This window comes from Eleutherodactylus coqui, chromosome 7 (assembly GCF_035609145.1).
Source record: "Eleutherodactylus coqui strain aEleCoq1 chromosome 7, aEleCoq1.hap1, whole genome shotgun sequence".
NCBI classification, from domain to species: domain Eukaryota; kingdom Metazoa; phylum Chordata; class Amphibia; order Anura; family Eleutherodactylidae; genus Eleutherodactylus; species Eleutherodactylus coqui.
The window spans coordinates 49,205,621-49,232,927 of NC_089843.1; the positions used below are offsets into that span (position 1 = coordinate 49,205,621).

A 27,307-nucleotide genomic window follows, 5' to 3' on the forward strand; every position below is an offset into this window, starting at 1 on the left:
CCTTTGAATGGTCAATTGATGTTGCTGCAAGCTTTGGAAACCACTCAGGTTTCTTTTTCAGGGTTCTGATAGGATATATCTGAAGAAACATTTATACACATACTAGGCTGATGTCAAAATCCTGCTTCTAAACCAGCAACTTGAAGAAAGGTAGAAAAAGTCCTTCAAGCTTTCCTCCGTTCAACCTTTGAATGCGAAATACTCAATCAGATCGTGGAAGATCACCACCAGTAAGTGACAAACTGATCCAGTCTTTATACTTCATCCCAAGAATTGGACTCTTAATGTCACCATTTTTTCTTTGCGCTTTGCATTTTTTTTTCACACCTGCGTATTTGAGGATAGCTGCATGATCTTTCCTGGAGGCGTGGGTTCAAATCCCACCCCATGACAGCCAAGTGTTTGCTCTTACGCGTCACGGATTGGGATTCCAGCGGGGGTCTGTGTGAGGAGCGGCAAAGTTGCTCTGTTCTGCGCAAGTACAGACTTGCAGATGTTGACAAGTGCCTCAATTTTATGCTTAACGCTTACCATGATGTCTAGTATCACCACGAAGCGCCAAAGCATACTGCCACATGAGAGTCAGGATGGCCGAGCGGTCCAAGGCGCTGCGTTCAGGTCGCAGTCTCCTCTGGAGGCGTGGGTTCGAATCCCACTTCTGACAGGCTAGCTTTTCCTTAAATATTAAGCAAGGCCATTTTTCTCAGGGCTCCCGAAGTCAACTTTGAAAGCAGTTTGAGGAACAAGAAACCCTCCATCAGAAAGGGGAAAAAAACACCACGCCAATCCCTTTTCTTCCTGCTTCATAGGCCACTGGTCTGGTTAAACCACGGGGTGTGAGTTTCATTCTCACTGGTGCCTAACTTCTAGGCTGATGCTCAAAAGGAACATTGGAACCCCGTTAGCCAGTAGAACATAATATGCTTGTTCTCGGGGAGAGAAGCTAATTAACCTTGCAGATAAGATTCCTTTGAATGGTCAATTGATGTTGCTGCAAGCTTTGGAAACCACTCAGGTTTCTTTTTCAGGGTTCTGATAGGATATATCTGAAGAAACATTTATACACATACTAGGCTGATGTCAAAATCCTGCTTCTAAACCAGCAACTTGAAGAAAGGTAGAAAAAGTCCTTCAAGCTTTCCTCCGTTCAACCTTTGAATGCGAAATACTCAATCAGATCGTGGAAGATCACCACCAGTAAGTGACAAACTGATCCAGTCTTTATACTTCATCCCAAGAATTGGACTCTTAATGTCACCATTTTTTCTTTGCGCTTTGCACTTTTTTTTCACACCTGCGTATTTGAGGATAGCTGCATGATCTTTCCTGGAGGCGTGGGTTCAAATCCCACCCCATGACAGCCAAGTGTTTGCTCTTACGCGTCACGGATTGGGATTCCAGCGGGGGTCTGTGTGAGGAGCGGCAAAGTTGCTCTGTTCTGCGCAAGTACAGACTTGCAGATGTTGACAAGTGCCTCAATTTTATGCTTAACGCTTACCATGATGTCTAGTATCACCACGAAGCGCCAAAGCATACTGCCACATGAGAGTCAGGATGGCCGAGCGGTCTAAGGCGCTGCGTTCAGGTCGCAGTCTCCTCTGGAGGCGTGGGTTCGAATCCCACTTCTGACAGGCTAGCTTTTCCTTAAATATTAAGCAAGGCCATTTTTCTCAGGGCTCCCGAAGTCAACTTTGAAAGCAGTTTGAGGAACAAGAAACCCTCCATCAGAAAGGGGAAAAAAACACCACGCCAATCCCTTTTCTTCCTGCTTCATAGGCCACTGGTCTGGTTAAACCACGGGGTGTGAGTTTCATTCTCACTGGTGCCTAACTTCTAGGCTGATGCTCAAAAGGAACATTGGAACCCCGTTAGCCAGTAGAACATAATATGCTTGTTCTCGGGGAGAGAAGCTAATTAACCTTGCAGATAAGATTCCTTTGAATGGTCAATTGATGTTGCTGCAAGCTTTGGAAACCACTCAGGTTTCTTTTTCAGGGTTCTGATAGGATATATCTGAAGAAACATTTATACACATACTAGGCTGATGTCAAAATCCTGCTTCTAAACCAGCAACTTGAAGAAAGGTAGAAAAAGTCCTTCAAGCTTTCCTCCGTTCAACCTTTGAATGCGAAATACTCAATCAGATCGTGGAAGATCACCACCAGTAAGTGACAAACTGATCCAGTCTTTATACTTCATCCCAAGAATTGGACTCTTAATGTCACCATTTTTTCTTTGCGCTTTGCATTTTTTTTTCACACCTGCGTATTTGAGGATAGCTGCATGATCTTTCCTGGAGGCGTGGGTTCAAATCCCACCCCATGACAGCCAAGTGTTTGCTCTTACGCGTCACGGATTGGGATTCCAGCGGGGGTCTGTGTGAGGAGCGGCAAAGTTGCTCTGTTCTGCGCAAGTGCAGACTTGCAGATGTTGACAAGTGCCTCAATTTTATGCTTAACGCTTACCATGATGTCTAGTATCACCACGAAGCGCCAAAGCATACTGCCACATGAGAGTCAGGATGGCCGAGCGGTCTAAGGCGCTGCGTTCAGGTTGCAGTCTCCTCTGGAGGCGTGGGTTCGAATCCCACTTCTGACAGGCTAGCTCCCGAAGTCAACTTTGAAAGCAGTTTGAGGAACAAGAAACCCTCCATCAGAAAGGGGAAAAAAACACCACGCCAATCCCTTTTCTTCCTGCTTCATAGGCCACTGGTCTGGTTAAACCACGGGGTGTGAGTTTCATTCTCACTGGTGCCTAACTTCTAGGCTGATGCTCAAAAGGAACATTGGAACCCCGTTAGCCAGTAGAACATAATATGCTTGTTCTCGGGGAGAGAAGCTAATTAACCTTGCAGATAAGATTCCTTTGAATGGTCAATTGATGTTGCTGCAAGCTTTGGAAACCACTCAGGTTTCTTTTTCAGGGTTCTGATAGGATATATCTGAAGAAACATTTATACACATACTAGGCTGATGTCAAAATCCTGCTTCTAAACCAGCAACTTGAAGAAAGGTAGAAAAAGTCCTTCAAGCTTTCCTCCGTTCAACCTTTGAATGCGAAATACTCAATCAGATCGTGGAAGATCACCACCAGTAAGTGACAAACTGATCCAGTCTTTATACTTCATCCCAAGAATTGGACTCTTAATGTCACCATTTTTTCTTTGCGCTTTGCATTTTTTTTTCACACCTGCGTATTTGAGGATAGCTGCATGATCTTTCCTGGAGGCGTGGGTTCAAATCCCACCCCATGACAGCCAAGTGTTTGCTCTTACGCGTCACGGATTGGGATTCCAGCGGGGGTCTGTGTGAGGAGCGGCAAAGTTGCTCTGTTCTGCGCAAGTGCAGACTTGCAGATGTTGACAAGTGCCTCAATTTTATGCTTAACGCTTACCATGATGTCTAGTATCACCACGAAGCGCCAAAGCATACTGCCACATGAGAGTCAGGATGGCCGAGCGGTCTAAGGCGCTGCGTTCAGGTCGCAGTCTCCTCTGGAGGCGTGGGTTCTGACAGGCTAGCTTTTCCTTAAATATTAAGCAAGGTCATTTTTCTCAGGGCTCCCGAAGTCAACTTTGAAAGCAGTTTGAGGAACAAGAAACCCTCCATCAGAAAGGGGAAAAAAACACCACGCCAATCCCTTTTCTTCCTGCTTCATAGGCCACTGGTCTGGTTAAACCACGGGGTGTGAGTTTCATTCTCACTGGTGCCTAACTTCTAGGCTGATGCTCAAAAGGAACATTGGAACCCCGTTAGCCAGTAGAACATAATATGCTTGTTCTCGGGGAGAGAAGCTAATTAACCTTGCAGATAAGATTCCTTTGAATGGTCAATTGATGTTGCTGCAAGCTTTGGAAACCACTCAGGTTTCTTTTTCAGGGTTCTGATAGGATATATCTGAAGAAACATTTATACACATACTAGGCTGATGTCAAAATCCTGCTTCTAAACCAGCAACTTGAAGAAAGGTAGAAAAAGTCCTTCAAGCTTTCCTCCGTTCAACCTTTGAATGCGAAATACTCAATCAGATCGTGGAAGATCACCACCAGTAAGTGACAAACTGATCCAGTCTTTATACTTCATCCCAAGAATTGGACTCTTAATGTCACCATTTTTTCTTTGCGCTTTGCATTTTTTTTTCACACCTGCGTATTTGAGGATAGCTGCATGATCTTTCCTGGAGGCGTGGGTTCAAATCCCACCCCATGACAGCCAAGTGTTTGCTCTTACGCGTCACGGATTGGGATTCCAGCGGGGGTCTGTGTGAGGAGCGGCAAAGTTGCTCTGTTCTGCGCAAGTACAGACTTGCAGATGTTGACAAGTGCCTCAATTTTATGCTTAACGCTTACCATGATGTCTAGTATCACCACGAAGCGCCAAAGCATACTGCCACATGAGAGTCAGGATGGCCGAGCGGTCTAAGGCGCTGCGTTCAGGTCGCAGTCTCCTCTGGAGGCGTGGGTTCGAATCCCACTTCTGACAGGCTAGCTTTTCCTTAAATATTAAGCAAGGCCATTTTTCTCAGGGCTCCCGAAGTCAACTTTGAAAGCAGTTTGAGGAACAAGAAACCCTCCATCAGAAAGGGGAAAAAAACACCACGCCAATCCCTTTTCTTCCTGCTTCATAGGCCACTGGTCTGGTTAAACCACAGGGTGTGAGTTTCATTCTCACTGGTGCCTAACTTCTAGGCTGATGCTCAAAAGGAACATTGGAACCCCGTTAGCCAGTAGAACATAATATGCTTGTTCTCGGGGAGAGAAGCTAATTAACCTTGCAGATAAGATTCCTTTGAATGGTCAATTGATGTTGCTGCAAGCTTTGGAAACCACTCAGGTTTCTTTTTCAGGGTTCTGATAGGATATATCTGAAGAAACATTTATACACATACTAGGCTGATGTCAAAATCCTGCTTCTAAACCAGCAACTTGAAGAAAGGTAGAAAAAGTCCTTCAAGCTTTCCTCCGTTCAACCTTTGAATGCGAAATACTCAATCAGATCGTGGAAGATCACCACCAGTAAGTGACAAACTGATCCAGTCTTTATACTTCATCCCAAGAATTGGACTCTTAATGTCACCATTTTTTCTTTGCGCTTTGCATTTTTTTTTCACACCTGCGTATTTGAGGATAGCTGCATGATCTTTCCTGGAGGCGTGGGTTCAAATCCCACCCCATGACAGCCAAGTGTTTGCTCTTACGCGTCACGGATTGGGATTCCAGCGGGGGTCTGTGTGAGGAGCGGCAAAGTTGCTCTGTTCTGCGCAAGTGCAGACTTGCAGATGTTGACAAGTGCCTCAATTTTATGCTTAACGCTTACCATGATGTCTAGTATCACCACGAAGCGCCAAAGCATACTGCCACATGAGAGTCAGGATGGCCGAGCGGTCTAAGGCGCTGCGTTCAGGTCGCAGTCTCCTCTGGAGGCGTGGGTTCGAATCCCACTTCTGACAGGCTAGCTTTTCCTTAAATATTAAGCAAGGCCATTTTTCTCAGGGCTCGAAGTCCCCCCGAAGTCAACTTTGAAAGCAGTTTGAGGAACAAGAAACCCTCCATCAGAAAGGAGGCTAGCTTTTCCTTAAATATTAAGCAAGGCCATTTTTCTCAGGGCTCCCGAAGTCAACTTTGAAAGCAGTTTGAGGAACAAGAAACCCTCCATCAGAAAGGAGGCTAGCTTTTCCTTAAATATTAAGCAAGGCCATTTTTCTCAGGGCTCCCGAAGTCAACTTTGAAAGCAGTTTGAGGAACAAGAAACCCTCCATCAGAAAGGGGAAAAAAACACCACGCCAATCCCTTTTCTTCCTGCTTCATAGGCCACTGGTCTGGTTAAACCACGGGGTGTGAGTTTCATTCTCACTGGTGCCTAACTTCTAGGCTGATGCTCAAAAGGAACATTGGAACCCCGTTAGCCAGTAGAACATAATATGCTTGTTCTCGGGGAGAGAAGCTAATTAACCTTGCAGATAAGATTCCTTTGAATGGTCAATTGATGTTGCTGCAAGCTTTGGAAACCACTCAGGTTTCTTTTTCAGGGTTCTGATAGGATATATCTGAAGAAACATTTATACACATACTAGGCTGATGTCAAAATCCTGCTTCTAAACCAGCAACTTGAAGAAAGGTAGAAAAAGTCCTTCAAGCTTTCCTCCGTTCAACCTTTGAATGCGAAATACTCAATCAGATCGTGGAAGATCACCACCAGTAAGTGACAAACTGATCCAGTCTTTATACTTCATCCCAAGAATTGGACTCTTAATGTCACCATTTTTTCTTTGCGCTTTGCATTTTTTTTTCACACCTGCGTATTTGAGGATAGCTGCATGATCTTTCCTGGAGGCGTGGGTTCAAATCCCACCCCATGACAGCCAAGTGTTTGCTCTTAGTGCGCAAGTGCAGACTTGCAGATGTTGACAAGTGCCTCAATTTTATGCTTAACGCTTACCATAATGTCTAGTATCACCACGAAGCGCCAAAGCATACTGCCACATGAGAGTCAGGATGGCCGAGCGGTCTAAGGCGCTGCGTTCAGGTCGCAGTCTCCTCTGGAGGCGTGGGTTCGAATCCCACTTCTGACAGGCTAGCTTTTCCTTAAATATTAAGCAAGGCCATTTTTCTCAGGGCTCGAAGTCCCCCCGAAGTCAACTTTGAAAGCAGTTTGAGGAACAAGAAACCCTCCATCAGAAAGGAGGCTAGCTTTTCCTTAAATATTAAGCAAGGCCATTTTTCTCAGGGCTCCCGAAGTCAACTTTGAAAGCAGTTTGAGGAACAAGAAACCCTCCATCAGAAAGGAGGCTAGCTTTTCCTTAAATATTAAGCAAGGCCATTTTTCTCAGGGCTCCCGAAGTCAACTTTGAAAGCAGTTTGAGGAACAAGAAACCCTCCATCAGAAAGGGGAAAAAAACACCACGCCAATCCCTTTTCTTCCTGCTTCATAGGCCACTGGTCTGGTTAAACCACGGGGTGTGAGTTTCATTCTCACTGGTGCCTAACTTCTAGGCTGATGCTCAAAAGGAACATTGGAACCCCGTTAGCCAGTAGAACATAATATGCTTGTTCTCGGGGAGAGAAGCTAATTAACCTTGCAGATAAGATTCCTTTGAATGGTCAATTGATGTTGCTGCAAGCTTTGGAAACCACTCAGGTTTCTTTTTCAGGGTTCTGATAGGATATATCTGAAGAAACATTTATACACATACTAGGCTGATGTCAAAATCCTGCTTCTAAACCAGCAACTTGAAGAAAGGTAGAAAAAGTCCTTCAAGCTTTCCTCCGTTCAACCTTTGAATGCGAAATACTCAATCAGATCGTGGAAGATCACCACCAGTAAGTGACAAACTGATCCAGTCTTTATACTTCATCCCAAGAATTGGACTCTTAATGTCACCATTTTTTCTTTGCGCTTTGCATTTTTTTTTCACACCTGCGTATTTGAGGATAGCTGCATGATCTTTCCTGGAGGCGTGGGTTCAAATCCCACCCCATGACAGCCAAGTGTTTGCTCTTAGTGCGCAAGTGCAGACTTGCAGATGTTGACAAGTGCCTCAATTTTATGCTTAACGCTTACCATAATGTCTAGTATCACCACGAAGCGCCAAAGCATACTGCCACATGAGAGTCAGGATGGCCGAGCGGTCTAAGGCGCTGCGTTCAGGTCGCAGTCTCCTCTGGAGGCGTGGGTTCGAATCCCACTTCTGACAGGCTAGCTTTTCCTTAAATATTAAGCAAGGCCATTTTTCTCAGGGCTCGAAGTCCCCCCGAAGTCAACTTTGAAAGCAGTTTGAGGAACAAGAAACCCTCCATCAGAAAGGAGGCTAGCTTTTCCTTAAATATTAAGCAAGGCCATTTTTCTCAGGGCTCCCGAAGTCAACTTTGAAAGCAGTTTGAGGAACAAGAAACCCTCCATCAGAAAGGAGGCTAGCTTTTCCTTAAATATTAAGCAAGGCCATTTTTCTCAGGGCTCCCGAAGTCAACTTTGAAAGCAGTTTGAGGAACAAGAAACCCTCCATCAGAAAGGGGAAAAAAACACCACGCCAATCCCTTTTCTTCCTGCTTCATAGGCCACTGGTCTGGTTAAACCACGGGGTGTGAGTTTCATTCTCACTGGTGCCTAACTTCTAGGCTGATGCTCAAAAGGAACATTGGAACCCCGTTAGCCAGTAGAACATAATATGCTTGTTCTCGGGGAGAGAAGCTAATTAACCTTGCAGATAAGATTCCTTTGAATGGTCAATTGATGTTGCTGCAAGCTTTGGAAACCACTCAGGTTTCTTTTTCAGGGTTCTGATAGGATATATCTGAAGAAACATTTATACACATACTAGGCTGATGTCAAAATCCTGCTTCTAAACCAGCAACTTGAAGAAAGGTAGAAAAAGTCCTTCAAGCTTTCCTCCGTTCAACCTTTGAATGCGAAATACTCAATCAGATCGTGGAAGATCACCACCAGTAAGTGACAAACTGATCCAGTCTTTATACTTCATCCCAAGAATTGGACTCTTAATGTCACCATTTTTTCTTTGCGCTTTGCATTTTTTTTTCACACCTGCGTATTTGAGGATAGCTGCATGATCTTTCCTGGAGGCGTGGGTTCAAATCCCACCCCATGACAGCCAAGTGTTTGCTCTTAGTGCGCAAGTGCAGACTTGCAGATGTTGACAAGTGCCTCAATTTTATGCTTAACGCTTACCATAATGTCTAGTATCACCACGAAGCGCCAAAGCATACTGCCACATGAGAGTCAGGATGGCCGAGCGGTCTAAGGCGCTGCGTTCAGGTCGCAGTCTCCTCTGGAGGCGTGGGTTCGAATCCCACTTCTGACAGGCTAGCTTTTCCTTAAATATTAAGCAAGGCCATTTTTCTCAGGGCTCCCGAAGTCAACTTTGAAAGCAGTTTGAGGAACAAGAAACCCTCCATCAGAAAGGGGAAAAAAAACACCACGCCAATCCCTTTTCTTCCTGCTTCATAGGCCTCTGGTCTGGTTAAACCACGGGGTGTGAGTTTCATTCTCACTGGTGCCTAACTTCTAGGCTGATGCTCAAAAGGAACATTGGAACCCCGTTAGCCAGTAGAACATAATATGCTTGTTCTCGGGGAGAGAAGCTAATTAACCTTGCAGATAAGATTCCTTTGAATGGTCAATTGATGTTGCTGCAAGCTTTGGAAACCACTCAGGTTTCTTTTTCAGGGTTCTGATAGGATATATCTGAAGAAACATTTATACACATACTAGGCTGATGTCAAAATCCTGCTTCTAAACCAGCAACTTGAAGAAAGGTAGAAAAAGTCCTTCAAGCTTTCCTCCGTTCAACCTTTGAATGCGAAATACTCAATCAGATCGTGGAAGATCACCACCAGTAAGTGACAAACTGTTCCAGTCTTTATACTTCATCCCAAGAATTGGACTCTTAATGTCACCATTTTTTCTTTGCGCTTTGCATTTTTTTTTCACACCTGCGTATTTGAGGATAGCTGCATGATCTTTCCTGGAGGCGTGGGTTCAAATCCCACCCCATGACAGCCAAGTGTTTGCTCTTAGTGCGCAAGTGCAGACTTGCAGATGTTGACAAGTGCCTCAATTTTATGCTTAACGCTTACCATAATGTCTAGTATCACCACGAAGCGCCAAAGCATACTGCCACATGAGAGTCAGGATGGCCGAGCGGTCTAAGGCGCTGCGTTCAGGTCGCAGTCTCCTCTGGAGGCGTGGGTTCGAATCCCACTTCTGACAGGCTAGCTTTTCCTTAAATATTAAGCAAGGCCATTTTTCTCAGGGCTCCCGAAGTCAACTTTGAAAGCAGTTTGAGGAACAAGAAACCCTCCATCAGAAAGGGGAAAAAAAACACCACGCCAATCCCTTTTCTTCCTGCTTCATAGGCCTCTGGTCTGGTTAAACCACGGGGTGTGAGTTTCATTCTCACTGGTGCCTAACTTCTAGGCTGATGCTCAAAAGGAACATTGGAACCCCGTTAGCCAGTAGAACATAATATGCTTGTTCTCGGGGAGAGAAGCTAATTAACCTTGCAGATAAGATTCCTTTGAATGGTCAATTGATGTTGCTGCAAGCTTTGGAAACCACTCAGGTTTCTTTTTCAGGGTTCTGATAGGATATATCTGAAGAAACATTTATACACATACTAGGCTGATGTCAAAATCCTGCTTCTAAACCAGCAACTTGAAGAAAGGTAGAAAAAGTCCTTCAAGCTTTCCTCCGTTCAACCTTTGAATGCGAAATACTCAATCAGATCGTGGAAGATCACCACCAGTAAGTGACAAACTGATCCAGTCTTTATACTTCATCCCAAGAATTGGACTCTTAATGTCACCATTTTTTCTTTGCGCTTTGCATTTTTTTTTCACACCTGCGTATTTGAGGATAGCTGCATGATCTTTCCTGGAGGCGTGGGTTCAAATCCCACCCCATGACAGCCAAGTGTTTGCTCTTAGTGCGCAAGTGCAGACTTGCAGATGTTGACAAGTGCCTCAATTTTATGCTTAACGCTTACCATAATGTCTAGTATCACCACGAAGCGCCAAAGCATACTGCCACATGAGAGTCAGGATGGCCGAGCGGTCTAAGGCGCTGCGTTCAGGTCGCAGTCTCCTCTGGAGGCGTGGGTTCGAATCCCACTTCTGACAGGCTAGCTTTTCCTTAAATATTAAGCAAGGCCATTTTTCTCAGGGCTCCCGAAGTCAACTTTGAAAGCAGTTTGAGGAACAAGAAACCCTCCATCAGAAAGGGGAAAAAAAACACCACGCCAATCCCTTTTCTTCCTGCTTCATAGGCCTCTGGTCTGGTTAAACCACGGGGTGTGAGTTTCATTCTCACTGGTGCCTAACTTCTAGGCTGATGCTCAAAAGGAACATTGGAACCCCGTTAGCCAGTAGAACATAATATGCTTGTTCTCGGGGAGAGAAGCTAATTAACCTTGCAGATAAGATTCCTTTGAATGGTCAATTGATGTTGCTGCAAGCTTTGGAAACCACTCAGGTTTCTTTTTCAGGGTTCTGATAGGATATATCTGAAGAAACATTTATACACATACTAGGCTGATGTCAAAATCCTGCTTCTAAACCAGCAACTTGAAGAAAGGTAGAAAAAGTCCTTCAAGCTTTCCTCCGTTCAACCTTTGAATGCGAAATACTCAATCAGATCGTGGAAGATCACCACCAGTAAGTGACAAACTGATCCAGTCTTTATACTTCATCCCAAGAATTGGACTCTTAATGTCACCATTTTTTCTTTGCGCTTTGCATTTTTTTTTCACACCTGCGTATTTGAGGATAGCTGCATGATCTTTCCTGGAGGCGTGGGTTCAAATCCCACCCCATGACAGCCAAGTGTTTGCTCTTAGTGCGCAAGTGCAGACTTGCAGATGTTGACAAGTGCCTCAATTTTATGCTTAACGCTTACCATAATGTCTAGTATCACCACGAAGCGCCAAAGCATACTGCCACATGAGAGTCAGGATGGCCGAGCGGTCTAAGGCGCTGCGTTCAGGTCGCAGTCTCCTCTGGAGGCGTGGGTTCGAATCCCACTTCTGACAGGCTAGCTTTTCCTTAAATATTAAGCAAGGCCATTTTTCTCAGGGCTCCCGAAGTCAACTTTGAAAGCAGTTTGAGGAACAAGAAACCCTCCATCAGAAAGGGGAAAAAAAACACCACGCCAATCCCTTTTCTTCCTGCTTCATAGGCCTCTGGTCTGGTTAAACCACGGGGTGTGAGTTTCATTCTCACTGGTGCCTAACTTCTAGGCTGATGCTCAAAAGGAACATTGGAACCCCGTTAGCCAGTAGAACATAATATGCTTGTTCTCGGGGAGAGAAGCTAATTAACCTTGCAGATAAGATTCCTTTGAATGGTCAATTGATGTTGCTGCAAGCTTTGGAAACCACTCAGGTTTCTTTTTCAGGGTTCTGATAGGATATATCTGAAGAAACATTTATACACATACTAGGCTGATGTCAAAATCCTGCTTCTAAACCAGCAACTTGAAGAAAGGTAGAAAAAGTCCTTCAAGCTTTCCTCCGTTCAACCTTTGAATGCGAAATACTCAATCAGATCGTGGAAGATCACCACCAGTAAGTGACAAACTGATCCAGTCTTTATACTTCATCCCAAGAATTGGACTCTTAATGTCACCATTTTTTCTTTGCGCTTTGCATTTTTTTTCACACTTGCGTATTTGAGGATAGCTGCATGATCTTTCCTGGAGGCGTGGGTTCAAATCCCACCCCATGACAGCCAAGTGTTTGCTCTTACGCGTCACGGATTGGGATTCCAGCGGGGGTCTGTGTGAGGAGCGGCAAAGTTGCTCTGTTCTGCGCAAGTACAGACTTGCAGATGTTGACAAGTGCCTCAATTTTATGCTTAACGCTTACCATGATGTCTAGTATCACCACGAAGCGCCAAAGCATACTGCCACATGAGAGTCAGGATGGCCGAGCGGTCTAAGGCGCTGCGTTCAGGTCGCAGTCTCCTCTGGAGGCGTGGGTTCGAATCCCACTTCTGACAGGCTAGCTTTTCCTTAAATATTAAGCAAGGCCATTTTTCTCAGGGCTCCCGAAGTCAACTTTGAAAGCAGTTTGAGGAACAAGAAACCCTCCATCAGAAAGGGGAAAAAAAACACCACGCCAATCCCTTTTCTTCCTGCTTCATAGGCCTCTGGTCTGGTTAAACCACGGGGTGTGAGTTTCATTCTCACTGGTGCCTAACTTCTAGGCTGATGCTCAAAAGGAACATTGGAACCCCGTTAGCCAGTAGAACATAATATGCTTGTTCTCGGGGAGAGAAGCTAATTAACCTTGCAGATAAGATTCCTTTGAATGGTCAATTGATGTTGCTGCAAGCTTTGGAAACCACTCAGGTTTCTTTTTCAGGGTTCTGATAGGATATATCTGAAGAAACATTTATACACATACTAGGCTGATGTCAAAATCCTGCTTCTAAACCAGCAACTTGAAGAAAGGTAGAAAAAGTCCTTCAAGCTTTCCTCCGTTCAACCTTTGAATGCGAAATACTCAATCAGATCGTGGAAGATCACCACCAGTAAGTGACAAACTGATCCAGTCTTTATACTTCATCCCAAGAATTGGACTCTTAATGTCACCATTTTTTCTTTGCGCTTTGCATTTTTTTTTCACACCTGCGTATTTGAGGATAGCTGCATGATCTTTCCTGGAGGCGTGGGTTCAAATCCCACCCCATGACAGCCAAGTGTTTGCTCTTACGCGTCACGGATTGGGATTCCAGCGGGGGTCTGTGTGAGGAGCGGCAAAGTTGCTCTGTTCTGCGCAAGTACAGACTTGCAGATGTTGACAAGTGCCTCAATTTTATGCTTAACGCTTACCATGATGTCTAGTATCACCACGAAGCGCCAAAGCATACTGCCACATGAGAGTCAGGATGGCCGAGCGGTCTAAGGCGCTGCGTTCAGGTCGCAGTCTCCTCTGGAGGCGTGGGTTCGAATCCCACTTCTGACAGGCTAGCTTTTCCTTAAATATTAAGCAAGGCCATTTTTCTCAGGGCTCCCGAAGTCAACTTTGAAAGCAGTTTGAGGAACAAGAAACCCTCCATCAGAAAGGGGAAAAAAACACCACGCCAATCCCTTTTCTTCCTGCTTCATAGGCCACTGGTCTGGTTAAACCACGGGGTGTGAGTTTCATTCTCACTGGTGCCTAACTTCTAGGCTGATGCTCAAAAGGAACATTGGAACCCCGTTAGCCAGTAGAACATAATATGCTTGTTCTCGGGGAGAGAAGCTAATTAACCTTGCAGATAAGATTCCTTTGAATGGTCAATTGATGTTGCTGCAAGCTTTGGAAACCACTCAGGTTTCTTTTTCAGGGTTCTGATAGGATATATCTGAAGAAACATTTATACACATACTAGGCTGATGTCAAAATCCTGCTTCTAAACCAGCAACTTGAAGAAAGGTAGAAAAAGTCCTTCAAGCTTTCCTCCGTTCAACCTTTGAATGCGAAATACTCAATCAGATCGTGGAAGATCACCACCAGTAAGTGACAAACTGATCCAGTCTTTATACTTCATCCCAAGAATTGGACTCTTAATGTCACCATTTTTTCTTTGCGCTTTGCATTTTTTTTCACACCTGCGTATTTGAGGATAGCTGCATGATCTTTCCTGGAGGCGTGGGTTCAAATCCCACCCCATGACAGCCAAGTGTTTGCTCTTACGCGTCACGGATTGGGATTCCAGCGGGGGTCTGTGTGAGGAGCGGCAAAGTTGCTCTGTTCTGCGCAAGTGCAGACTTGCAGATGTTGACAAGTGCCTCAATTTTATGCTTAACGCTTACCATGATGTCTAGTATCACCACGAAGCGCCAAAGCATACTGCCACATGAGAGTCAGGATGGCCGAGCGGTCTAAGGCGCTGCGTTCAGGTCGCAGTCTCCTCTGGAGGCGTGGGTTCGAATCCCACTTCTGACAGGCTAGCTTTTCCTTAAATATTAAGCAAGGCCATTTTTCTCAGGGCTCCCGAAGTCAACTTTGAAAGCAGTTTGAGGAACAAGAAACCCTCCATCAGAAAGGGGAAAAAAAACACCACGCCAATCCCTTTTCTTCCTGCTTCATAGGCCTCTGGTCTGGTTAAACCACGGGGTGTGAGTTTCATTCTCACTGGTGCCTAACTTCTAGGCTGATGCTCAAAAGGAACATTGGAACCCCGTTAGCCAGTAGAACATAATATGCTTGTTCTCGGGGAGAGAAGCTAATTAACCTTGCAGATAAGATTCCTTTGAATGGTCAATTGATGTTGCTGCAAGCTTTGGAAACCACTCAGGTTTCTTTTTCAGGGTTCTGATAGGATATATCTGAAGAAACATTTATACACATACTAGGCTGATGTCAAAATCCTGCTTCTAAACCAGCAACTTGAAGAAAGGTAGAAAAAGTCCTTCAAGCTTTCCTCCGTTCAACCTTTGAATGCGAAATACTCAATCAGATCGTGGAAGATCACCACCAGTAAGTGACAAACTGATCCAGTCTTTATACTTCATCCCAAGAATTGGACTCTTAATGTCACCATTTTTTCTTTGCGCTTTGCATTTTTTTTTCACACCTGCGTATTTGAGGATAGCTGCATGATCTTTCCTGGAGGCGTGGGTTCAAATCCCACCCCATGACAGCCAAGTGTTTGCTCTTACGCGTCACGGATTGGGATTCCAGCGGGGGTCTGTGTGAGGAGCGGCAAAGTTGCTCTGTTCTGCGCAAGTACAGACTTGCAGATGTTGACAAGTGCCTCAATTTTATGCTTAACGCTTACCATGATGTCTAGTATCACCACGAAGCGCCAAAGCATACTGCCACATGAGAGTCAGGATGGCCGAGCGGTCTAAGGCGCTGCGTTCAGGTCGCAGTCTCCTCTGGAGGCGTGGGTTCGAATCCCACTTCTGACAGGCTAGCTTTTCCTTAAATATTAAGCAAGGCCATTTTTCTCAGGGCTCCCGAAGTCAACTTTGAAAGCAGTTTGAGGAACAAGAAACCCTCCATCAGAAAGGGGAAAAAAAACACCACGCCAATCCCTTTTCTTCCTGCTTCATAGGCCTCTGGTCTGGTTAAACCACGGGGTGTGAGTTTCATTCTCACTGGTGCCTAACTTCTAGGCTGATGCTCAAAAGGAACATTGGAACCCCGTTAGCCAGTAGAACATAATATGCTTGTTCTCGGGGAGAGAAGCTAATTAACCTTGCAGATAAGATTCCTTTGAATGGTCAATTGATGTTGCTGCAAGCTTTGGAAACCACTCAGGTTTCTTTTTCAGGGTTCTGATAGGATATATCTGAAGAAACATTTATACACATACTAGGCTGATGTCAAAATCCTGCTTCTAAACCAGCAACTTGAAGAAAGGTAGAAAAAGTCCTTCAAGCTTTCCTCCGTTCAACCTTTGAATGCGAAATACTCAATCAGATCGTGGAAGATCACCACCAGTAAGTGACAAACTGATCCAGTCTTTATACTTCATCCCAAGAATTGGACTCTTAATGTCACCATTTTTTCTTTGCGCTTTGCATTTTTTTTTCACACCTGCGTATTTGAGGATAGCTGCATGATCTTTCCTGGAGGCGTGGGTTCAAATCCCACCCCATGACAGCCAAGTGTTTGCTCTTACGCGTCACGGATTGGGATTCCAGCGGGGGTCTGTGTGAGGAGCGGCAAAGTTGCTCTGTTCTGCGCAAGTACAGACTTGCAGATGTTGACAAGTGCCTCAATTTTATGCTTAACGCTTACCATGATGTCTAGTATCACCACGAAGCGCCAAAGCATACTGCCACATGAGAGTCAGGATGGCCGAGCGGTCTAAGGCGCTGCGTTCAGGTCGCAGTCTCCTCTGGAGGCGTGGGTTCGAATCCCACTTCTGACAGGCTAGCTTTTCCTTAAATATTAAGCAAGGCCATTTTTCTCAGGGCTCCCGAAGTCAACTTTGAAAGCAGTTTGAGGAACAAGAAACCCTCCATCAGAAAGGGGAAAAAAACACCACGCCAATCCCTTTTCTTCCTGCTTCATAGGCCACTGGTCTGGTTAAACCACGGGGTGTGAGTTTCATTCTCACTGGTGCCTAACTTCTAGGCTGATGCTCAAAAGGAACATTGGAACCCCGTTAGCCAGTAGAACATAATATGCTTGTTCTCGGGGAGAGAAGCTAATTAACCTTGCAGATAAGATTCCTTTGAATGGTCAATTGATGTTGCTGCAAGCTTTGGAAACCACTCAGGTTTCTTTTTCAGGGTTCTGATAGGATATATCTGAAGAAACATTTATACACATACTAGGCTGATGTCAAAATCCTGCTTCTAAACCAGCAACTTGAAGAAAGGTAGAAAAAGTCCTTCAAGCTTTCCTCCGTTCAACCTTTGAATGCGAAATACTCAATCAGATCGTGGAAGATCACCACCAGTAAGTGACAAACTGATCCAGTCTTTATACTTCATCCCAAGAATTGGACTCTTAATGTCACCATTTTTTCTTTGCGCTTTGCATTTTTTTTTCACACCTGCGTATTTGAGGATAGCTGCATGATCTTTCCTGGAGGCGTGGGTTCAAATCCCACCCCATGACAGCCAAGTGTTTGCTCTTACGCGTCACGGATTGGGATTCCAGCGGGGGTCTGTGTGAGGAGCGGCAAAGTTGCTCTGTTCTGCGCAAGTACAGACTTGCAGATGTTGACAAGTGCCTCAATTTTATGCTTAACGCTTACCATGATGTCTAGTATCACCACGAAGCGCCAAAGCATACTGCCACATGAGAGTCAGGATGGCCGAGCGGTCTAAGGCGCTGCGTTCAGGTCGCAGTCTCCTCTGGAGGCGTGGGTTCGAATCCCACTTCTGACAGGCTAGCTTTTCCTTAAATATTAAGCAAGGCCATTTTTCTCAGGGCTCCCGAAGTCAACTTTGAAAGCAGTTTGAGGAACAAGAAACCCTCCATCAGAAAGGGGAAAAAAACACCACGCCAATCCCTTTTCTTCCTGCTTCATAGGCCACTGGTCTGGTTAAACCACGGGGTGTGAGTTTCATTCTCACTGGTGCCTAACTTCTAGGCTGATGCTCAAAAGGAACATTGGAACCCCGTTAGCCAGTAGAACATAATATGCTTGTTCTCGGGGAGAGAAGCTAATTAACCTTGCAGATAAGATTCCTTTGAATGGTCAATTGATGTTGCTGCAAGCTTTGGAAACCACTCAGGTTTCTTTTTCAGGGTTCTGATAGGATATATCTGAAGAAACATTTATACACATACTAGGCTGATGTCAAAATCCTGCTTCTAAACCAGCAACTTGAAGAAAGGTAGAAAAAGTCCTTCAAGCTTTCCTCCGTTCAACCTTTGAATGCGAAATACTCAATCAGATCGTGGAAGATCACCACCAGTAAGTGACAAACTGATCCAGTCTTTATACTTCATCCCAAGAATTGGACTCTTAATGTCACCATTTTTTCTTTGCGCTTTGCATTTTTTTTCACACCTGCGTATTTGAGGATAGCTGCATGATCTTTCCTGGAGGCGTGGGTTCAAATCCCACCCCATGACAGCCAAGTGTTTGCTCTTACGCGTCACGGATTGGGATTCCAGCGGGGGTCTGTGTGAGGAGCGGCAAAGTTGCTCTGTTCTGCGCAAGTACAGACTTGCAGATGTTGACAAGTGCCTCAATTTTATGCTTAACGCTTACCATGATGTCTAGTATCACCACGAAGCGCCAAAGCATACTGCCACATGAGAGTCAGGATGGCCGAGCGGTCTAAGGCGCTGCGTTCAGGTCGCAGTCTCCTCTGGAGGCGTGGGTACGAATCCCACTTCTGACAGGCTAGCTTTTCCTTAAATATTAAGCAAGGCCATTTTTCTCAGGGCTCCCGAAGTCAACTTTGAAAGCAGTTTGAGGAACAAGAAACCCTCCATCAGAAAGGGGAAAAAAACACCACGCCAATCCCTTTTCTTCCTGCTTCATAGGCCACTGGTCTGGTTAAACCACGGGGTGTGAGTTTCATTCTCACTGGTGCCTAACTTCTAGGCTGATGCTCAAAAGGAACATTGGAACCCCGTTAGCCAGTAGAACATAATATGCTTGTTCTCGGGGAGAGAAGCTAATTAACCTTGCAGATAAGATTCCTTTGAATGGTCAATTGATGTTGCTGCAAGCTTTGGAAACCACTCAGGTTTCTTTTTCAGGGTTCTGATAGGATATATCTGAAGAAACATTTATACACATACTAGGCTGATGTCAAAATCCTGCTTCTAAACCAGCAACTTGAAGAAAGGTAGAAAAAGTCCTTCAAGCTTTCCTCCGTTCAACCTTTGAATGCGAAATACTCAATCAGATCGTGGAAGATCACCACCAGTAAGTGACAAACTGATCCAGTCTTTATACTTCATCCCAAGAATTGGACTCTTAATGTCACCATTTTTTCTTTGCGCTTTGCATTTTTTTTCACACCTGCGTATTTGAGGATAGCTGCATGATCTTTCCTGGAGGCGTGGGTTCAAATCCCACCCCATGACAGCCAAGTGTTTGCTCTTACGCGTCACGGATTGGGATTCCAGCGGGGGTCTGTGTGAGGAGCGGCAAAGTTGCTCTGTTCTGCGCAAGTACAGACTTGCAGATGTTGACAAGTGCCTCAATTTTATGCTTAACGCTTACCATGATGTCTAGTATCACCACGAAGCGCCAAAGCATACTGCCACATGAGAGTCAGGATGGCCGAGCGGTCTAAGGCGCTGCGTTCAGGTCGCAGTCTCCTCTGGAGGCGTGGGTTCGAATCCCACTTCTGACAGGCTAGCTTTTCCTTAAATATTAAGCAAGGCCATTTTTCTCAGGGCTCCCGAAGTCAACTTTGAAAGCAGTTTGAGGAACAAGAAACCCTCCATCAGAAAGGGGAAAAAAAACACCACGCCAATCCCTTTTCTTCCTGCTTCATAGGCCTCTGGTCTGGTTAAACCACGGGGTGTGAGTTTCATTCTCACTGGTGCCTAACTTCTAGGCTGATGCTCAAAAGGAACATTGGAACCCCGTTAGCCAGTAGAACATAATATGCTTGTTCTCGGGGAGAGAAGCTAATTAACCTTGCAGATAAGATTCCTTTGAATGGTCAATTGATGTTGCTGCAAGCTTTGGAAACCACTCAGGTTTCTTTTTCAGGGTTCTGATAGGATATATCTGAAGAAACATTTATACACATACTAGGCTGATGTCAAAATCCTGCTTCTAAACCAGCAACTTGAAGAAAGGTAGAAAAAGTCCTTCAAGCTTTCCTCCGTTCAACCTTTGAATGCGAAATACTCAATCAGATCGTGGAAGATCACCACCAGTAAGTGACAAACTGATCCAGTCTTTATACTTCATCCCAAGAATTGGACTCTTAATGTCACCATTTTTTCTTTGCGCTTTGCATTTTTTTTTCACACCTGCGTATTTGAGGATAGCTGCATGATCTTTCCTGGAGGCGTGGGTTCAAATCCCACCCCATGACAGCCAAGTGTTTGCTCTTACGCGTCACGGATTGGGATTCCAGCGGGGGTCTGTGTGAGGAGCGGCAAAGTTGCTCTGTTCTGCGCAAGTGCAGACTTGCAGATGTTGACAAGTGCCTCAATTTTATGCTTAACGCTTACCATGATGTCTAGTATCACCACGAAGCGCCAAAGCATACTGCCACATGAGAGTCAGGATGGCCGAGCGGTCTAAGGCGCTGCGTTCAGGTCGCAGTCTCCTCTGGAGGCGTGGGTTGAATCCCACTTCTGACAGGCTAGCTTTTCCTTAAATATTAAGCAAGGCCATTTTTCTCAGGGCTCCCGAAGTCAACTTTGAAAGCAGTTTGAGGAACAAGAAACCCTCCATCAGAAAGGAGGCTAGCTTTTCCTTAAATATTAAGCAAGGCCATTTTTCTCAGGGCTCCCGAAGTCAACTTTGAAAGCAGTTTGAGGAACAAGAAACCCTCCATCAGAAAGGGGAAAAAAACACCACGCCAATCCCTTTTCTTCCTGCTTCATAGGCCTCTGGTCTGGTTAAACCACAGGGTGTGAGTTTCATTCTCACTGGTGCCTAACTTCTAGGCTGATGCTCAAAAGGAACATTGGAACCCCGTTAGCCAGTAGAACATAATATGCTTGTTCTCGGGGAGAGAAGCTAATTAACCTTGCAGATAAGATTCCTTTGAATGGTCAATTGATGTTGCTGCAAGCTTTGGAAACCACTCAGGTTTCTTTTTCAGGGTTCTGATAGGATATATCTGAAGAAACATTTATACACATACTAGGCTGATGTCAAAATCCTGCTCCTAAACCAGCAACTTGAAGAAAGGTAGAAAAAGTCCTTCAAGCTTTCCTCCGTTCAACCTTTGAATGCGAAATACTCAATCAGATCGTGGAAGATCACCACCAGTAAGTGACAAACTGATCCAGTCTTTATACTTCATCCCAAGAATTGGACTCTTAATGTCACCATTTTTTCTTTGCGCTTTGCATTTTTTTTTCACACCTGCGTATTTGAGGATAGCTGCATGATCTTTCCTGGAGGCGTGGGTTCAAATCCCACCCCATGACAGCCAAGTGTTTGCTCTTACGCGTCACGGATTGGGATTCCAGCGGGGGTCTGTGTGAGGAGCGGCAAAGTTGCTCTGTTCTGCGCAAGTGCAGACTTGCAGATGTTGACAAGTGCCTCAATTTTATGCTTAACGCTTACCATGATGTCTAGTATCACCACGAAGCGCCAAAGCATACTGCCACATGAGAGTCAGGATGGCCGAGCGGTCTAAGGCGCTGCGTTCAGGTCGCAGTCTCCTCTGGAGGCGTGGGTTCGAATCCCACTTCTGACAGGCTAGCTTTTCCTTAAATATTAAGCAAGGCCATTTTTCTCAGGGCTCGAAGTCCCCCGAAGTCAACTTTGAAAGCAGTTTGAGGAACAAGAAACCCTCCATCAGAAAGGAGGCTAGCTTTTCCTTAAATATTAAGCAAGGCCATTTTTCTCAGGGCTCCCGAAGTCAACTTTGAAAGCAGTTTGAGGAACAAGAAACCCTCCATCAGAAAGGAGGCTAGCTTTTCCTTAAATATTAAGCAAGGCCATTTTTCTCAGGGCTCGAAGTCCCCCCGAAGTCAACTTTGAAAGCAGTTTGAGGAACAAGAAACCCTCCATCAGAAAGGAGGCTAGCTTTTCCTTAAATATTAAGCAAGGCCATTTTTCTCAGGGCTCCCGAAGTCAACTTTGAAAGCAGTTTGAGGAACAAGAAACCCTCCATCAGAAAGGAGGCTAGCTTTTCCTTAAATATTAAGCAAGGCCATTTTTCTCAGGGCTCCCGAAGTCAACTTTGAAAGCAGTTTGAGGAACAAGAAACCCTCCATCAGAAAGGGGAAAAAAACACCACGCCAATCCCTTTTCTTCCTGCTTCATAGGCCACTGGTCTGGTTAAACCACGGGGTGTGAGTTTCATTCTCACTGGTGCCTAACTTCTAGGCTGATGCTCAAAAGGAACATTGGAACCCCGTTAGCCAGTAGAACATAATATGCTTGTTCTCGGGGAGAGAAGCTAATTAACCTTGCAGATAAGATTCCTTTGAATGGTCAATTGATGTTGCTGCAAGCTTTGGAAACCACTCAGGTTTCTTTTTCAGGGTTCTGATAGGATATATCTGAAGAAACATTTATACACATACTAGGCTGATGTCAAAATCCTGCTTCTAAACCAGCAACTTGAAGAAAGGTAGAAAAAGTCCTTCAAGCTTTCCTCCGTTCAACCTTTGAATGCGAAATACTCAATCAGATCGTGGAAGATCACCACCAGTAAGTGACAAACTGATCCAGTCTTTATACTTCATCCCAAGAATTGGACTCTTAATGTCACCATTTTTTCTTTGCGCTTTGCATTTTTTTTTCACACCTGCGTATTTGAGGATAGCTGCATGATCTTTCCTGGAGGCGTGGGTTCAAATCCCACCCCATGACAGCCAAGTGTTTGCTCTTAGTGCGCAAGTGCAGACTTGCAGATGTTGACAAGTGCCTCAATTTTATGCTTAACGCTTACCATAATGTCTAGTATCACCACGAAGCGCCAAAGCATACTGCCACATGAGAGTCAGGATGGCCGAGCGGTCTAAGGCGCTGCGTTCAGGTCGCAGTCTCCTCTGGAGGCGTGGGTTCGAATCCTATTTCTGACAGGCTAGCTTTTCCTTAAATATTAAGCAAGGCCATTTTTCTCAGGGCTCCCGAAGTCAACTTTGAAAGCAGTTTGAGGAACAAGAAACCCTCCATCAGAAAGGGGAAAAAAAACACCACGCCAATCCCTTTTCTTCCTGCTTCATAGGCCTCTGGTCTGGTTAAACCACGGGGTGTGAGTTTCATTCTCACTGGTGCCTAACTTCTAGGCTGATGCTCAAAAGGAACATTGGAACCCCGTTAGCCAGTAGAACATAATATGCTTGTTCTCGGGGAGAGAAGCTAATTAACCTTGCAGATAAGATTCCTTTGAATGGTCAATTGATGTTGCTGCAAGCTTTGGAAACCACTCAGGTTTCTTTTTCAGGGTTCTGATAGGATATATCTGAAGAAACATTTATACACATACTAGGCTGATGTCAAAATCCTGCTTCTAAACCAGCAACTTGAAGAAAGGTAGAAAAAGTCCTTCAAGCTTTCCTCCGTTCAACCTTTGAATGCGAAATACTCAATCAGATCGTGGAAGATCACCACCAGTAAGTGACAAACTGATCCAGTCTTTATACTTCATCCCAAGAATTGGACTCTTAATGTCACCATTTTTTCTTTGCGCTTTGCATTTTTTTTTCACACCTGCGTATTTGAGGATAGCTGCATGATCTTTCCTGGAGGCGTGGGTTCAAATCCCACCCCATGACAGCCAAGTGTTTGCTCTTACGCGTCACGGATTGGGATTCCAGCGGGGGTCTGTGTGAGGAGCGGCAAAGTTGCTCTGTTCTGCGCAAGTACAGACTTGCAGATGTTGACAAGTGCCTCAATTTTATGCTTAACGCTTACCATGATGTCTAGTATCACCACGAAGCGCCAAAGCATACTGCCACATGAGAGTCAGGATGGCCGAGCGGTCTAAGGCGCTGCGTTCAGGTCGCAGTCTCCTCTGGAGGCGTGGGTTCGAATCCCACTTCTGACAGGCTAGCTTTTCCTTAAATATTAAGCAAGGCCATTTTTCTCAGGGCTCCCGAAGTCAACTTTGAAAGCAGTTTGAGGAACAAGAAACCCTCCATCAGAAAGGGGAAAAAAACACCACGCCAATCCCTTTTCTTCCTGCTTCATAGGCCACTGGTCTGGTTAAACCACGGGGTGTGAGTTTCATTCTCACTGGTGCCTAACTTCTAGGCTGATGCTCAAAAGGAACATTGGAACCCCGTTAGCCAGTAGAACATAATATGCTTGTTCTCGGGGAGAGAAGCTAATTAACCTTGCAGATAAGATTCCTTTGAATGGTCAATTGATGTTGCTGCAAGCTTTGGAAACCACTCAGGTTTCTTTTTCAGGGTTCTGATAGGATATATCTGAAGAAACATTTATACACATACTAGGCTGATGTCAAAATCCTGCTTCTAAACCAGCAACTTGAAGAAAGGTAGAAAAAGTCCTTCAAGCTTTCCTCCGTTCAACCTTTGAATGCGAAATACTCAATCAGATCGTGGAAGATCACCACCAGTAAGTGACAAACTGATCCAGTCTTTATACTTCATCCCAAGAATTGGACTCTTAATGTCACCATTTTTTCTTTGCGCTTTGCATTTTTTTTTCACACCTGCGTATTTGAGGATAGCTGCATGATCTTTCCTGGAGGCGTGGGTTCAAATCCCACCCCATGACAGCCAAGTGTTTGCTCTTACGCGTCACGGATTGGGATTCCAGCGGGGGTCTGTGTGAGGAGCGGCAAAGTTGCTCTGTTCTGCGCAAGTGCAGACTTGCAGATGTTGACAAGTGCCTCAATTTTATGCTTAACGCTTACCATGATGTCTAGTATCACCACGAAGCGCCAAAGCATACTGCCACATGAGAGTCAGGATGGCCGAGCGGTCTAAGGCGCTGCGTTCAGGTCGCAGTCTCCTCTGGAGGCGTGGGTTGAATCCCACTTCTGACAGGCTAGCTTTTCCTTAAATATTAAGCAAGGCCATTTTTCTCAGGGCTCCCGAAGTCAACTTTGAAAGCAGTTTGAGGAACAAGAAACCCTCCATCAGAAAGGAGGCTAGCTTTTCCTTAAATATTAAGCAAGGCCATTTTTCTCAGGGCTCCCGAAGTCAACTTTGAAAGCAGTTTGAGGAACAAGAAACCCTCCATCAGAAAGGGGAAAAAAACACCACGCCAATCCCTTTTCTTCCTGCTTCATAGGCCACTGGTCTGGTTAAACCACAGGGTGTGAGTTTCATTCTCACTGGTGCCTAACTTCTAGGCTGATGCTCAAAAGGAACATTGGAACCCCGTTAGCCAGTAGAACATAATATGCTTGTTCTCGGGGAGAGAAGCTAATTAACCTTGCAGATAAGATTCCTTTGAATGGTCAATTGATGTTGCTGCAAGCTTTGGAAACCACTCAGGTTTCTTTTTCAGGGTTCTGATAGGATATATCTGAAGAAACATTTATACACATACTAGGCTGATGTCAAAATCCTGCTTCTAAACCAGCAACTTGAAGAAAGGTAGAAAAAGTCCTTCAAGCTTTCCTCCGTTCAACCTTTGAATGCGAAATACTCAATCAGATCGTGGAAGATCACCACCAGTAAGTGACAAACTGATCCAGTCTTTATACTTCATCCCAAGAATTGGACTCTTAATGTCACCATTTTTTCTTTGCGCTTTGCATTTTTTTTTCACACCTGCGTATTTGAGGATAGCTGCATGATCTTTCCTGGAGGCGTGGGTTCAAATCCCACCCCATGACAGCCAAGTGTTTGCTCTTACGCGTCACGGATTGGGATTCCAGCGGGGGTCTGTGTGAGGAGCGGCAAAGTTGCTCTGTTCTGCGCAAGTGCAGACTTGCAGATGTTGACAAGTGCCTCAATTTTATGCTTAACGCTTACCATGATGTCTAGTATCACCACGAAGCGCCAAAGCATACTGCCACATGAGAGTCAGGATGGCCGAGCGGTCTAAGGCGCTGCGTTCAGGTCGCAGTCTCCTCTGGAGGCGTGGGTTCGAATCCCACTTCTGACAGGCTAGCTTTTCCTTAAATATTAAGCAAGGCCATTTTTCTCAGGGCTCCCGAAGTCAACTTTGAAAGCAGTTTGAGGAACAAGAAACCCTCCATCAGAAAGGGGAAAAAAACACCACGCCAATCCCTTTTCTTCCTGCTTCATAGGCCACTGGTCTGGTTAAACCACGGGGTGTGAGTTTCATTCTCACTGGTGCCTAACTTCTAGGCTGATGCTCAAAAGGAACATTGGAACCCCGTTAGCCAGTAGAACATAATATGCTTGTTCTCGGGGAGAGAAGCTAATTAACCTTGCAGATAAGATTCCTTTGAATGGTCAATTGATGTTGCTGCAAGCTTTGGAAACCACTCAGGTTTCTTTTTCAGGGTTCTGATAGGATATATCTGAAGAAACATTTATACACATACTAGGCTGATGTCAAAATCCTGCTTCTAAACCAGCAACTTGAAGAAAGGTAGAAAAAGTCCTTCAAGCTTTCCTCCGTTCAACCTTTGAATGCGAAATACTCAATCAGATCGTGGAAGATCACCACCAGTAAGTGACAAACTGATCCAGTCTTTATACTTCATCCCAAGAATTGGACTCTTAATGTCACCATTTTTTCTTTGCGCTTTGCATTTTTTTTTCACACCTGCGTATTTGAGGATAGCTGCATGATCTTTCCTGGAGGCGTGGGTTCAAATCCCACCCCATGACAGCCAAGTGTTTGCTCTTACGCGTCACGGATTGGGATTCCAGCGGGGGTCTGTGTGAGGAGCGGCAAAGTTGCTCTGTTCTGCGCAAGTGCAGACTTGCAGATGTTGACAAGTGCCTCAATTTTATGCTTAACGCTTACCATGATGTCTAGTATCACCACGAAGCGCCAAAGCATACTGCCACATGAGAGTCAGGATGGCCGAGCGGTCTAAGGCGCTGCGTTCAGGTCGCAGTCTCCTCTGGAGGCGTGGGTTGAATCCCACTTCTGACAGGCTAGCTTTTCCTTAAATATTAAGCAAGGCCATTTTTCTCAGGGCTCCCGAAGTCAACTTTGAAAGCAGTTTGAGGAACAAGAAACCCTCCATCAGAAAGGAGGCTAGCTTTTCCTTAAATATTAAGCAAGGCCATTTTTCTCAGGGCTCCCGAAGTCAACTTTGAAAGCAGTTTGAGGAACAAGAAACCCTCCATCAGAAAGGGGAAAAAAACACCACGCCAATCCCTTTTCTTCCTGCTTCATAGGCCACTGGTCTGGTTAAACCACAGGGTGTGAGTTTCATTCTCACTGGTGCCTAACTTCTAGGCTGATGCTCAAAAGGAACATTGGAACCCCGTTAGCCAGTAGAACATAATATGCTTGTTCTCGGGGAGAGAAGCTAATTAACCTTGCAGATAAGATTCCTTTGAATGGTCAATTGATGTTGCTGCAAGCTTTGGAAACCACTCAGGTTTCTTTTTCAGGGTTCTGATAGGATATATCTGAAGAAACATTTATACACATACTAGGCTGATGTCAAAATCCTGCTTCTAAACCAGCAACTTGAAGAAAGGTAGAAAAAGTCCTTCAAGCTTTCCTCCGTTCAACCTTTGAATGCGAAATACTCAATCAGATCGTGGAAGATCACCACCAGTAAGTGACAAACTGATCCAGTCTTTATACTTCATCCCAAGAATTGGACTCTTA

At 45.0% G+C, this 27,307-nt stretch overlaps 23 non-coding genes across 23 annotated transcripts; all 23 read left to right on the plus strand.

The window, feature by feature from the left end:
- The first annotated feature begins 581 nt into the window (after positions 1–581).
- Positions 582–664, plus strand: TRNAL-CAG (transfer RNA leucine (anticodon CAG)). The gene has a single exon. It is a non-coding gene; the product is annotated as a tRNA-Leu (tRNA).
- Positions 665–1,548: 884 nt separating this feature from the next.
- TRNAL-CAG (transfer RNA leucine (anticodon CAG)) lies at positions 1,549–1,631 on the plus strand. The gene has a single exon. It is a non-coding gene; the product is annotated as a tRNA-Leu (tRNA).
- Positions 1,632–2,515: 884 nt separating this feature from the next.
- Positions 2,516–2,598, plus strand: TRNAL-CAG (transfer RNA leucine (anticodon CAG)). The gene has a single exon. It is a non-coding gene; the product is annotated as a tRNA-Leu (tRNA).
- Positions 2,599–4,398: 1,800 nt separating this feature from the next.
- Positions 4,399–4,481, plus strand: TRNAL-CAG (transfer RNA leucine (anticodon CAG)). Its single transcript has one exon. It is a non-coding gene; the product is annotated as a tRNA-Leu (tRNA).
- Positions 4,482–5,365: 884 nt separating this feature from the next.
- Positions 5,366–5,448, plus strand: TRNAL-CAG (transfer RNA leucine (anticodon CAG)). The gene has a single exon. It is a non-coding gene; the product is annotated as a tRNA-Leu (tRNA).
- A 1,039-nt stretch (positions 5,449–6,487) lies between these two features.
- Positions 6,488–6,570, plus strand: TRNAL-CAG (transfer RNA leucine (anticodon CAG)). Its single transcript has one exon. It is a non-coding gene; the product is annotated as a tRNA-Leu (tRNA).
- Positions 6,571–7,609: 1,039 nt separating this feature from the next.
- TRNAL-CAG (transfer RNA leucine (anticodon CAG)) lies at positions 7,610–7,692 on the plus strand. The gene has a single exon. It is a non-coding gene; the product is annotated as a tRNA-Leu (tRNA).
- A 1,039-nt stretch (positions 7,693–8,731) lies between these two features.
- TRNAL-CAG (transfer RNA leucine (anticodon CAG)) lies at positions 8,732–8,814 on the plus strand. Its single transcript has one exon. It is a non-coding gene; the product is annotated as a tRNA-Leu (tRNA).
- An 825-nt stretch (positions 8,815–9,639) lies between these two features.
- On the plus strand, positions 9,640–9,722 carry TRNAL-CAG (transfer RNA leucine (anticodon CAG)). The gene has a single exon. It is a non-coding gene; the product is annotated as a tRNA-Leu (tRNA).
- An 825-nt stretch (positions 9,723–10,547) lies between these two features.
- On the plus strand, positions 10,548–10,630 carry TRNAL-CAG (transfer RNA leucine (anticodon CAG)). The gene has a single exon. It is a non-coding gene; the product is annotated as a tRNA-Leu (tRNA).
- An 825-nt stretch (positions 10,631–11,455) lies between these two features.
- On the plus strand, positions 11,456–11,538 carry TRNAL-CAG (transfer RNA leucine (anticodon CAG)). The gene has a single exon. It is a non-coding gene; the product is annotated as a tRNA-Leu (tRNA).
- An 884-nt stretch (positions 11,539–12,422) lies between these two features.
- On the plus strand, positions 12,423–12,505 carry TRNAL-CAG (transfer RNA leucine (anticodon CAG)). Its single transcript has one exon. It is a non-coding gene; the product is annotated as a tRNA-Leu (tRNA).
- Positions 12,506–13,390: 885 nt separating this feature from the next.
- Positions 13,391–13,473, plus strand: TRNAL-CAG (transfer RNA leucine (anticodon CAG)). Its single transcript has one exon. It is a non-coding gene; the product is annotated as a tRNA-Leu (tRNA).
- Positions 13,474–14,356: 883 nt separating this feature from the next.
- Positions 14,357–14,439, plus strand: TRNAL-CAG (transfer RNA leucine (anticodon CAG)). Its single transcript has one exon. It is a non-coding gene; the product is annotated as a tRNA-Leu (tRNA).
- An 885-nt stretch (positions 14,440–15,324) lies between these two features.
- On the plus strand, positions 15,325–15,407 carry TRNAL-CAG (transfer RNA leucine (anticodon CAG)). Its single transcript has one exon. It is a non-coding gene; the product is annotated as a tRNA-Leu (tRNA).
- Positions 15,408–16,292: 885 nt separating this feature from the next.
- On the plus strand, positions 16,293–16,375 carry TRNAL-CAG (transfer RNA leucine (anticodon CAG)). The gene has a single exon. It is a non-coding gene; the product is annotated as a tRNA-Leu (tRNA).
- An 884-nt stretch (positions 16,376–17,259) lies between these two features.
- TRNAL-CAG (transfer RNA leucine (anticodon CAG)) lies at positions 17,260–17,342 on the plus strand. Its single transcript has one exon. It is a non-coding gene; the product is annotated as a tRNA-Leu (tRNA).
- Positions 17,343–18,225: 883 nt separating this feature from the next.
- TRNAL-CAG (transfer RNA leucine (anticodon CAG)) lies at positions 18,226–18,308 on the plus strand. The gene has a single exon. It is a non-coding gene; the product is annotated as a tRNA-Leu (tRNA).
- An 883-nt stretch (positions 18,309–19,191) lies between these two features.
- TRNAL-CAG (transfer RNA leucine (anticodon CAG)) lies at positions 19,192–19,274 on the plus strand. Its single transcript has one exon. It is a non-coding gene; the product is annotated as a tRNA-Leu (tRNA).
- Positions 19,275–21,228: 1,954 nt separating this feature from the next.
- Positions 21,229–21,311, plus strand: TRNAL-CAG (transfer RNA leucine (anticodon CAG)). Its single transcript has one exon. It is a non-coding gene; the product is annotated as a tRNA-Leu (tRNA).
- Positions 21,312–22,564: 1,253 nt separating this feature from the next.
- On the plus strand, positions 22,565–22,647 carry TRNAL-CAG (transfer RNA leucine (anticodon CAG)). Its single transcript has one exon. It is a non-coding gene; the product is annotated as a tRNA-Leu (tRNA).
- An 885-nt stretch (positions 22,648–23,532) lies between these two features.
- TRNAL-CAG (transfer RNA leucine (anticodon CAG)) lies at positions 23,533–23,615 on the plus strand. The gene has a single exon. It is a non-coding gene; the product is annotated as a tRNA-Leu (tRNA).
- Positions 23,616–25,568: 1,953 nt separating this feature from the next.
- TRNAL-CAG (transfer RNA leucine (anticodon CAG)) lies at positions 25,569–25,651 on the plus strand. Its single transcript has one exon. It is a non-coding gene; the product is annotated as a tRNA-Leu (tRNA).
- Positions 25,652–27,307: the final 1,656 nt, after the last annotated feature.